The following is a 12446-nucleotide window of genomic DNA, read 5'->3' on the forward strand; positions in this document are numbered from 1 at the left end:
GTTCACCGCCATGGAAAGGCTGGCGATAAGGGGAATCGAAATCCCCAGGGCAGCGCTGCTGGCAGCGCTGCCCTGGCGGATTAAGACCGCCGGGACAACCATGGTGGTATTCTGCCGGTTCCAGCGGTATGACCGTGGTGCTTTCGCCACAGTCAAAATTCGCAATGTAGTACCGCCAGCCTGTTGGCGGTACTACCGTCACATTTCCTGCCAGGGTTGAAATGAGGGCCATAGTGTGTGGGGACTCTGGCTCACCTATTAGCCACACCCTCTGCCTCTGTAATTGGCCCATCACATTTGAGATGCTGCTATTCCTCAGGGCAAAGACGTCATGCACCGACCCAGGATATTTGGCAGTGACGTAGGAGATGTACTGGTCAGCCAGGCACACGATTTGCACATTCAGTGAGTGGAAACTCTTCCGATTCCTGAACACCTGTTCATTCTGGCAGGGAGGGACTAACACAGTATGTGTGCAGGCAATTGTCCCAATAATATTGGGGATATGGCCCATTGTATAGAATCCTGCCTTAACAGTGGCCAAATCTTCCATCTGGGGGAAAACAATGTAGCTGCACATGTGTTTCACCAGGGCAGACAGAACCCTTGCCAGCACGATTGAGGACATTGGCTGTGACATTCCTGCTGCCAAGCCCACTGTCACTTGGAAAGAACCAGTTGCCAGGAAATGGAGCACTGATAGCACTTGCACAAGAGGGGGGATCCCAGTGGGATGACAGATAGCTGATATTAGGTCAGGTTCCAATTGGGCACACAGCTCTGTGATTGTGGCCCTGTCCAGTCTATAGGTGAGTATAATGTGCCTCTCCTCCAGCATAGCCAAGTCTTCAAGGGGTCTGTACACGGGGGTCTGTCTCCTCCTCCTATTCATCCGCAGTGGTAGGTGTGTAAGGGACACAAGAGGGAGTAGGCTGTCACAATTTGAACAATAGAACCACCACCTAAGTGTACATACAGCATCAACGTGATGGGACAGTGGGAATGGCAATGTATGTGCTATTTTAGGCAGTGACGCAGTTATGGTTTATCTGATCTTTGTCCACCAACGTGAAATGTCGACCGTCTGTTCTGTATCTTGGGACAGGTGGAAGTGAGGTAACTCCGCCGACATTAGGCATCGTGGCAGAAGGCGGTTATGCACCGCCATGCAATTCCTCATTAGCTAATATGGGGCTCTATGGAGTACAGTGGCCAATGGGGATCTGCGCCGATGGTGATGGTATACACCGCCACGGACGTCGCTGCCATTTTATATCCAAATCCTCACTTGTTTCCTGACCTTCCACAGGACAACACCTGCACTGCGTATGCTGCTGTGACCTGTGTCTGGAACCTACCATGGCCCGTGTGACCAGGGAAATGGCCCATGCCTTCACTTCGGAGGAGTTGGAGCAACTGGTGGATGGGATCCTACCCCAGTATGGACTGCTGTATGGTCCTCCAGGCCAACAGGTGAGTACACCATGGGCACGATGCATGTCGAAGGATGCATGAGGATGTGTGTGCAAGCATTGTGTCATCGGGGATGTTTGGTGGTAGTGTACATGGTGGGCGCCGGACGATGTGTGTGCCAAAGGTGATGGAAATGGGATTGGTGGGCCATATGTGTGACAGGCTGGATTGTATGGTTAATGGTGTTCTCCTGTCTGTGTTTCCTCTGCAGGTCAGTGCCCATCAGAAGAAGGGATTGTGGTGTGCCATCACCAAGGATGTGTGCACCCTGGGGTTCTACAGCAGGCGGAGCACCCACTGCAGGAAATGGTGGGAGGACCTAAGGCGCTGGGCACCGAAGACCACGGAGGCCCAGCTGTGGATGGCCTCCCAAAAAGGAAGGGGTGCCTGTCGGAACCTGACCCCCCTGATGGCCTGCATACTGGCAGTGGCCTACGCAGAGCTGGATGGGTGCTTGAGGGCATCACATCAGAGACAAGGGGGTGAGTACAGTGGGCATTACTACAATATTTGGTAGGTGGCATGGGATCCGGGTGCTGCGTGTGAGTTAGTGGGTGACCCTTAATGCCAGGCCAGACATTGCAGCGTGATCCAGCTCAAGGGTAATGGGTGTATGGTAAATGCAGGTAACCTAGCTTGTTTGCATTCCATGCCTGTAAGGGCTTAGTGGGTCCCAGGAGGGGTGAAGTTGGCGGTGTTTGGCCCTTATCTTGCTGTGGCAAGTACCAAAATCAATGGCAGTCCAATGCATAGTGTTCAATCCTGATCCCTGTGTGTGACGGTGCTGTGTATGCCAACTGTGGTGTTGGTGCTGTAATTGACCCAGTGTTCTATTTCTCTCTCTCCCCCCCACTTTTTTCTTCTGTCATCCTGTCCATGTGTACATTAGCATCATCTGGCGTAGGAGCAGGGGCTCCCGTGACAGAGGGAGCTGCATCCCACAGGACCCAGGAGGCAGAGTCCACTGACGCTGTGGGAACCAATGGGACGGATGGCGAGGGGAACACCACGGTGGCGACAGGAGGTGACAATACAGACTCAGATACCTCCTCCGATGGAAGCTCCCTGGTGGTGGTGGACACCTCTGTGACCACCCCAGCTGCAGGTACAGCTGCCACCCCCGTACCAGCAGCGCCCTCCCAGTAGCCCCTCAGCGAGTTGTCCGTGCCCGCTCACCCAGGAGGGTGGGCATCTCCTTCACCCCAGGCACCTCAGACCCTGCCCCAGTGAGTCCTGCTGCCCTGAGTGAGGAGGCTATTGACCTCCTGAGATCCATCTCTGTAGGGCAGTCAACCCTTATGATTGCCATCCAGGGGCTGGCATCCCAGATGCAGCAATGCAATGCATTTCTGGAGGGCATCCACGGTGGACTGGTGGCCCAACAGAGATCGATTCAGGCTCTGGTTTCCTCTCTGATGGCAGCCATTGTACCTGTTCCTACCGTTCCCCCCTCCAACTACCACTTCCCATCCCAATCTCTTCAACCCCAACCCATCCCATGCACACATACAGACAAGCATGCACACAAGACATCACACAAGAGTGGCACAGTCAAACACAGGCACCACACTTCAGCCCACCCGCACTCACGCAAACACCAGACAGTTGCACTCACAACCACATCCACTGCCTCCACTGTCTCCCTCTCCTCCTCCTCCACCACCCTCACAGTCACTTCCACACTCACACCTGAATGCACTGCTTCAACATCCACCATCAGCATCACCACACCAAGCAGCACACAAACCTCACTAGCAGACACCTCCATAACATCCATCCACGCGTCCCATGTGTCCTCTCCCACCCTGTCTGTCCCCCCTCCTAAAGGACACAAACGCAGGCACTCAGACACCCAACAGCCATCCATCTCACATCAGCACACTGCCCATGCACTGAAGTCCATCAGACGTACTCCTCCAACAACCACTCCCTCAACCTTCACTCCCATCCCTCCTCTCTCATCCTGCCCCACCGTCCCTAAGAAGCTTTTCCTTGCCCAACTTGACCTCTTCCCTCACCCTCCCTCCCCGTGTCCTGCCCGTAAGAGCAGATCCTAATGACCCAGCCCAGCACCTCAGCCAAACAGTCCACGGGGACAGTTGAGGCACCTCTTAGTCATGGAGGTAAGACACTGAAGGATCCTACTCCACCAGCCAGGAAGGGTAAGGATCCCACTCCACCAGCCAGGAAGGGGAAGGATCCCACACCAACAGCCAGGAAGGGGAAGGATCCCATTCCACCAGCCGGGAAGGGGAAGGATCCCACAGCAACAGCCAGGGCAGGAAAGATGCACTCACCTCCTGCCATGAAAGTGAGGACACCCTCACCTCCAGCTGCCACACAGCAGCCCTTGCCTCCAACGGAGGCTGCCCAGGAGGCACCTTCCACAGCTGAGACACAGCAGCCTTCACCTCCAGCAGAGGTTGCCCAGGAGGCACCTTCCACGGCTGAGACACAGCAGCCATCACCTCCAGCAGAGGCTGCCCAGGTGGCACCCTCCACAGCTGAGACACAGCAAGCAGCCCTGTGGCCATGTGAGCCCTTAGTAGTTTAGACTAGGCATTGGCCCTTTGAGGACAATTTTACATATCTGGTTCATGTGGTGGCTTTTGCCTTGCTAATACATTTCCAGTACTTCCTAAATCTCATCCTTGTTTTATTATGCCATGTGTTGTGTGCCAGGTGGAGCATGGCGAAGAAAAGCATCGGAAAGACTCGCAGTTCTGGTTCCATGGAGGCGTTGTTCTTCTCTGTGTCTCTGATGGTGAGTCTTTGCTCTTCTGAGCAGTGTTTCCAGCAGGCTTTTGATGGCATTGGTTCTGCCCTGGAAATCATGGCGGATTGCAAGGTCATGATATGGTGGGCAATACCTTGTCTTCCGCCTGGCTGTTGTTGGCTACCGCCGTGGTGAGTGGTGTTAACGCCTTGGAGGATGGTGTGGTACATTGGCTATCTATGGAAGTTCTCACTGCCATGGTCATAATTTGGCAGTAATTTCCTCCAGCCTGTTGGTGGTATTTGCGCCACCTTATCACTCACTGTCAATGTCATAATGACCACTATAGCAGTATATGCCAACCGCCGCTTGACTGACTCTGAAAGAGCATACTCTCAGCCGGAAAAGGAGAGTCTGGCTGTTGTTTGGGCTTGCAAGCATTTTCACATATTCATATATGGGAAACACTTCACACTCATCACGGACCATCAAGCATTGATAACCATATTCGGAAATCCCTGAGCCAAGATGCCTCCTAGGATTGAGCGATGGGGCATTTGACTGCAAGAATACACATACACAATTATTATTATTAGAGAGATTTGGAGATCGCATGGCTACCCAGAGGCCTCCCAGCGCTGATGCAGGACCATTAAACAGACAAAGCTGACAAGCTATAAAGAAAAGAGAAAAGTCTTGAGCTTTTTACGAAACTGAAGTTCCGAGTTCTCTAGTCGAAGCTCCAGTGGTAAAGAATTCCATAGGTGACCCGCCTTGAAGGCAAAAGACCTGCCTCCCCATCTTGCTTTATTAAACAGAGTGTATTGATCAAGGAAGCGGAAGAAGATCTAAGTGATCTCTGGGGAATGTAAGGTGTTATAATATGCCTACGAAAGGCCGGCTCCCTATTGTGGAGTGCCTGGTGCATGTAGCAGGCGGCTTTGACATCAATGCGCTGTTCAATGGGGAGCCAATGAAGGGACCCCAGAGCAGATTTTGCCGAGTGGTGTCTCGGGGTACCCATTAGAAGGCGGGAGGCAGCATTCAGCGCCACCTGCAATCTCTTTAAAACATAAGAAGGGGAGCTAAAAAATAAAACATTCCCATAGTCCAAGCAAGACAATATCAGAGCCTGGACAATGAGCCTTTTAGCTAGAAAGGGAAGAAATGTGAACATTTTCCTACAGGTCCTCAATAAGTAAAAACAGGTAGCCACCAGTTTCTTCGGGTGGCATTCCATTGTGAGACGAGAGTCCAGCCAAAAACCTAAACTCTTTATATTATCTTTAGGAAAGGGAAGATTGTTTAGCCCAGCTGAAACTGAGGAAGGGGGCTTCAGACAAGAAAAATTTCCTACAAGCATAACCTCAGTTTTTTTATCATTTAACTTGAGTTTGCTGTTCGCCATCCATCTAGCAACATCGGACAGGCACGAAGAGAGAGTGGCAAATTCTGAGCTGGTCTCAGTAGAAAAGGAAAAATTGGGTATCATCGGCATAGGACACAAGAGACAACCCATGGGGTTCCACGATCTTTGCCAGGGTGACCATATAAATATTGAAGAGCGTAGGGCTTAATGACAATCCTTGTGGAACCCTGAAGGTCAGTGGGAAAATGTCAGAATAATAAGTTTGATCCAGAACTTGAAAAGTTCTTTGACTCAAATATGAGAAAAGCCAATTAAGGCAGGTGCCCTTGATTCCTATTTGAGAGGCTCTGCAAAGAAGAACCTTATGATCTACTGTGTCAAAGACGGCGCTTAGATCCAGTAGAATGATTGCTGCTTATCCACCAGCATCCACACGTCATAAAATCATACTCAAGCCTGGAAAAGCATCAAACCCAGTGGACTGCATGTCACGACATCGCAGAACATCCTCGACAATTAAACCATCACTAGCAGAGGAGTACATTCACTTTTTCATTGCTCAAGCAAGACCACAGGCAGTCCCCCTTGAAGAAATAAATGAGGCAATCGCAGCGGATGATACACTACAAGGCATAACACAGCGCATAAGAATGAACGGGTAGGGCCACATGGAGGAATTTAAATTCAATCAACTCACAGACCTCAAGGAGCTAACCTCCTTTCGACTCGTAAAGGATGAACTATCAGTTGCAGAGGATGGTCTATTGCTCAGAGAAAAAAGAATTGTCATCCAGAAGAGTCTACCCCAAGGGGTGGTTAACCTGGCCCAGGAGGGACTTTGAGGAATAGTAGCCACAAAAAGGGCACTACGGGAGCGTTTCTGTTTTCCTTCCGTGCATGTGATGGTCGAAGCTATACTAAAAGATTGTCCACAGTGCCAGCTGGCCAGCCAAGAAGAACCTCCGGTGCCGCTACAAATGTCTAAACTACCAGAGTCTGGCAACAAGTGGCAGAAGACTTTTTTGGCCGACTACAGTCTGGCAAATACATTCTTATTATAATGGGTGAATATTCCCGATTTCAATCGCACAACAAATGTCGTCCACCAGGGCATCCACTACCATACCAATACTGGATTCAGTTTCTGCAGTATTGGGAATCCCAGAAGTAGTCAAGACTGACAACGGCCCTCCATTCAGCAGTCAAGAGTTTGCTGAATTTGCCAGACACCTCCATTGCAGACATCGAAGAATCACTCCCCTGTGGCCCCAGGCCAATGGGATGGTGGAGCGGTTCATGGCCACTCTGAAGAAGACCATGCAGCAAGCTGAACTGGCTAGAAGGGATGTCCAGGCAGCACTGATTGAAGTGCTATGGGTATACCGAACCACACCCCACAGCACCACAAACAAATGCCCAGCCACTCTCATGCTCGGCCGTACTGTGCGCACCAGAATACCCACCTGGGAAAACTCAGCTCACCATGTACAGCCAGCCACTGATCATGATGAGCTATTGGAGATAGACAGAATGAAAAAAGCAAAAATTAAGGAATACATGGACAAGCGTTGGGGGCTCAGCCTTCGACAATTCGTGACGGAGACTGGGTACTCATGAGGTGAGAACAAAGTGGAAAATTGGACAGTCTGTATCACAAGCACCCACTGCAAGTAATAGGCCGAAAAGACACAATCGTTACAGCTGCTTCGGAGGATAAGAGGGCGACTCTGAACATCAACCACTTCAAGAAATAGATCGCACCACCCAAAGAAGCAACGTCAGGAGGGGACAGCGATGCCTCGAGACCAGGTCTCTTCATCTCTTCAGGTGTTGGGGAACGTACACCACTTACCTCAGCAAGTTGACCACAGTGTGCTGGTTACAGGCCTGCATGGCTCACAGAAGAAATATAATGGACGCATTCCTGAAACAAACTCATCTGAGCAAGCGGGGGGAGATGTAGTGTTGCGGCAAAACCCGTGACCACGACCAGAGAGGGCTAGGGCCTCGAGGACAATAAGCTATCCAGCGAGGGCCAAGCGCCGGAAAAGGAAAGAGAGGGGAGAGAAAGAAAAGGAAAGGGACTGACGAGTGGGGAAATAAAGCAAGAGAAACCTACCTTTGTGTGCCGTGGTTTTCTTGCGCAACACGTCAGTTTCTTGGGCACATAGGAGTAATTTAGATCGCAGTGTATGATATATGGATGAAATAAATAAATACAAATAAAAAAAGAGAGAAGCAGGGGCGGTAGCGCCGTAGCTCTATGACCTACTGAGGACGTGTCCAACGTGCTTGACTATTATACAGTACTTTCGATCTAAATGATCACCAAGGGTCCCTCTTTCTCTGTTCACGAGCATGGGTCATGTTTTGTCCTGCAGGCTGGTGCTACAGACTACAACCTAAACAAGAACATCTACATCAGAACCTTTCGATCCAAGCACAAATGGTAATATAGTGCAGAGAGATGATTTTCATACATTTTACAGTTTGTTTTCATTTCAGTTTCCAGTAAAATTGCCAGTTGAGGGGCAATTTTACCTCATTGATGATGTGGTACATTAACCCCTCAAAATGCGCAAGAATGCATCCCACACACTATACCACTACCAAAAGGATGTTGGGAAATGCGCTGGTAAAGTAAGTAAATACAGGCAGGAAACATTGCCTCATAGTCCAGAACAAAATAGCAAATCGGCAAGTAAAGTGCTGCATACACTGTAATGTTCTGCTTTTGTGCCTGACCGTTTGGCACCATATGCTAAATATATGCTAAAAACGTGCCTCTGAGAGGCTGATCACTCACTAGAACGACTGACAGTGAATATTACAAAAATATATATCAAGAGAAAGTTATCAAATTGCCTGTGAACACCTAGGATCCTTAGAACGTCATTGGTTTGAAAATAGACAGATGGATTTCACATGTGTTTAAAGGCTGGTTATATTTTTTCGAAAAATACACTAAAATGATGAATAACTTTCAAAACAGAGATTTTTAGACAGGAAGTTAAACTTTTAAAATGTAGTCTCCATTTTGGTGAAAAGCTGAAGAGGGTATTTCCTACAGTGGTTTCCCCCCATTTTTTTATAAAAAAACATAGACTTTATCAGCACTTCTGGCTTTAATTTGATGTGGAATTGAAGGAAAAATAGTAATATTCAACTGTAGTTCCGTACATTTCAAAGGTTGACAGCTTCTAGCTCCTGCGTTTGAACTAGACGTTGTGGCGGTTTCTAGTGGGGATCTGTGTATCAGCACAAACCAGTGTTGTTTACCTCGACGACAGCAAACTCACACCCCATCTTTGTCCCTTTTGCTATGGACTGCACTCCAGTACACCTCAGCTAAACGTGCTCTATAGACATACAAATAAACACAAACAAAAACAAACAGAGCCGCTCATGTGGATTGCCCTTCAGGGTGGGCATTCCTTTATTCCTCATTTTAGAACCCAGTCTCATCACACAGACCAACAACAAACGTACTCTAGTTCGATAAAGAACTACAGATGTATTTAAATGATCCGTTAAAAACTACATTCGGGATCCCGAATACAGAATCACCATCCTAAATTAACTGACCAACTAGTATCTTCCAGCTCCTCCCCCTCCAATTATTTTTCGCCCAATCGCAACTTGCTTCTATCTCGGTGTTTAACTGTTCCATCTTTCCGATGTTCTGTTGAGTTTTCGGTCTCTTACCTTGTGTATGAGTGAATGGACACCTCTGGGAGAGCGCCCGTGTGGTAAATACCGCTATACAAAAACGTGAATGCGCGGACAATGGATATAGAATAACAACGTGAAATGCAAAGATTTCAAGAAGCTAAAAGAAAACGAAAAAACACAAGGACTCTTTACTTCTCATTGTCCATTTCTGTGGAATTGGTCTAACAAAGTAACTGCAAATCACATGAAGAATGGAGTTCCCACTTCCCATTTACATAATGTGCACAGGTGCGTTGCTGTCACCAGGCCACGTGGGGAGGAAGAGAAGGAGGGCAATGCACAGGAAGAATCCTTGCTGCATAATGGCCACATCCTACTGGTGGGTCCTCGAACAGCACTCGAAGGTGGCTTTTAGAAAGACCTTTTGAAATGGTGTGTAGTTTATTTGAATTTACATAGCACCTTGGAGAAAGCACTTCAAAAAACAAGAATGGTATTCACCATGGAATGCAACAGAGAAGCATCCTTCAATTTAATGAGTGCTGCTTTCACCCATCAAATTAGCCAATTAAATTGCCAATTAAAATAGAATAGTAGTCTTTGTTCTGACATCTCTATTGAAAGGAGCCAACAACCGGTCAATATAAACATAAATGCAAATCAGAGTGGGGGAGGCTTGTATGGGGGTTGTATCATTCCATCTACTGGGAGCCCCAAGAGACAAAGGCGGAGTGAGCTTGCTGTTCATGTAGGAAACATTCAAAGACCGTAGACCTCTCTTAGACCAACTTGTCCGGTGACTTGGGTGCCTTTTCAACTTCTTGGCTGCTTTTTCTTGCTCATAGTAAATGTACCTTTCCATTTTCTCTGTAGGCTCTTGCCATTCCATGTCGGATTGGAAGTTGTATATCAATTGCTGCTGCTGATGACACTATGTACTAAAATATTCTTTAGGGTTGAAGAGAGATTTCTAGGAGCAGACACCCTACTAGGACTGACGTCCATCTCATCTCACTTGGGGCCTGGGTAGGAGTTTGGCTGATGGGTAATCAGTCACACAATTGACGGTTATTCCATCCACTTTATTACATGTGCATTATATCCTAATGCTTTTGTAAATAGGTGGACGGGATATATCTCACGTTTGCGTGCACTTGTAATAAGGCGGATGGAACACCATCACGTTTGTTACAGAGAACTTGTTGGCCAAACTCTATAACAGGCCCTGGGGCTTTAGCTATATGTGCTGTGTCCTTCCTGTGACTGGACTCTCTTGAACATGTCCTGCATTCTACTGCGTAGACCAATCATGCTTACCCACAACCTGAAACTGAAACCGCCTTCACAGTGCTCTTCCCCCTGTGGAAATACAACGTGTGGACGTTTTCTGGTTCTCAAATATTTTCTTGGTCGTCATCGATTAACTGTGGGAAAATATGTTCTATCCAGGGATGCTGCATTGTGAACAAACCTCTGCTAGTTCTTCTATGCAATTATCTAGTCATGGAGCTCTTTGTACTCTTTATACTCATTTGGATCTTCTCTCACTACTTGTAACATCAAACATATGTATAAGTACTCACAACATCACTACACAATCAGGATTCACAATCCAGCCAAGAAAATGGAGAAGCAAAACTCAACAAGCATTGACAAAGTCTGCAAGTGTAGGTTTGAAGTGCGAGGCCCAAGGGAGGAAGCCAGCAGGTCTAGACAGAGTTATGTCGCTGTAAAGGAGTGTCTCATGCAGATCAATGCAAGTACTTAAGTGGAGGGGAACAAATGCACCCAAATAGCCAATAGCATTAGGTGAGGGATAAATGCGCTACTGGGCTGCACTAAGACATGACTGGGTAAGTTCCAAGCAACTGGCTTAAAGAGGATGATTTTAGAAGGTCAGTGGTTGAAAAGCCAGAGCCAGCTCCTTGTACATTGTAGGGGTGGGCAGTAAACTTCACTCCGGAGGCTAGAGTTCACAGAGTTTTGCCACTCCACGCTCCACATGGAGAGCAAAAATTGGCAAAAACTGCAATACTGCTGCGCAGCTGAGTTTAGTGACGCCCACCCCTAGTTTAAAGGCAAACCCTTTCTTTCTCCCGAGCTGCATGCTCCATTGGATAGCATTTCTCCTGGTTGCCCTAGCAACAGCGTGGCTTCAACGCATCACTGAGTTAGCCTCGCAGCTCATGGAAGGAAATACAGCACACCAACACACTCCCAGGGAGGCCGTGGTCAGATACAGGTTGCGAGGAGGCTTAAGAGTAAAAGTAAGAGGCCTCACTTACAAGACCAGGCACCTACCTACAATGTCAAGCTGCTGTCTGTACTGCGTGATTTGTATGTCGAGGCCGCCTTTGCACAGACTGGATTGGATTGCATCTTTACATTCCTAATTGGAAGTGTGTGCAGAGAGCATAAGCCTGACTTCACTCTTGTTCTATGAGAAGGCTAAGTCGCAGTGATGTGCCTCAGGAGTTTCGGGGTGAAGTATTAGGGTGATCCCTGGGGCACAACAGGTCATCTGGGTGGGGTCTCACATACAAGGGTTGACAGAGGGAGATTGTGCAGGGTTCACCTTCGGGTTCAGAAGCCTGGGAAAGGTCAAGAGGGAGTAGGAATCATCTCAGTTTCAGGAGCACATTCTTCACTATTGGGAAGGAAATCTTAGAGCAAGGATGGTAGTGTAACAACTCCAGAACTTCAAACCTAATCCATCACCGCCCAGCCAGAACTCAATGAGATAGCTCAGTGAGTTCAGCACTAGCTGCTGGCACCTGCCGAGCCATCAGTTCACAGTTTGAAATCTTAGCACAAGGGCCAGCTCAGACTTTACTCATTCATGATGAGCTCAAACTGAGTACCATTGAGCAGCAGGGTCGGATTGGTAAGGCGGGCACTCGCGCAATGGCCGATGGGCCAGTGTCTTAGATGCAGCCGCGGGCCGCTTTTAAGGGCAGAGTGGTGGCCGATTTGAGATCGAACTGTGCCTGTTCAGATGCTATCTGCGGCCCAGTGGGGGTCTAAGCGGCCTTTCTGGAGTCCTTGTTATCTCCCCTTCACCAACAGGACAGAAGTCATCAATCCAAGCCCCCCGCTGGGCCGCACATTGATACAAAAAGCTAACTTGGGCGGCTACGGGCACATTAATGTATGTAGATTGAGCAGGGGGCCTGAACAAAAATGCCCTCACTGATATTCAGCTGTGGTTCACTATTG

This window comes from Pleurodeles waltl, chromosome 4_1 (genome assembly GCF_031143425.1).
Source record: "Pleurodeles waltl isolate 20211129_DDA chromosome 4_1, aPleWal1.hap1.20221129, whole genome shotgun sequence".
Taxonomy (NCBI): domain Eukaryota; kingdom Metazoa; phylum Chordata; class Amphibia; order Caudata; family Salamandridae; genus Pleurodeles; species Pleurodeles waltl.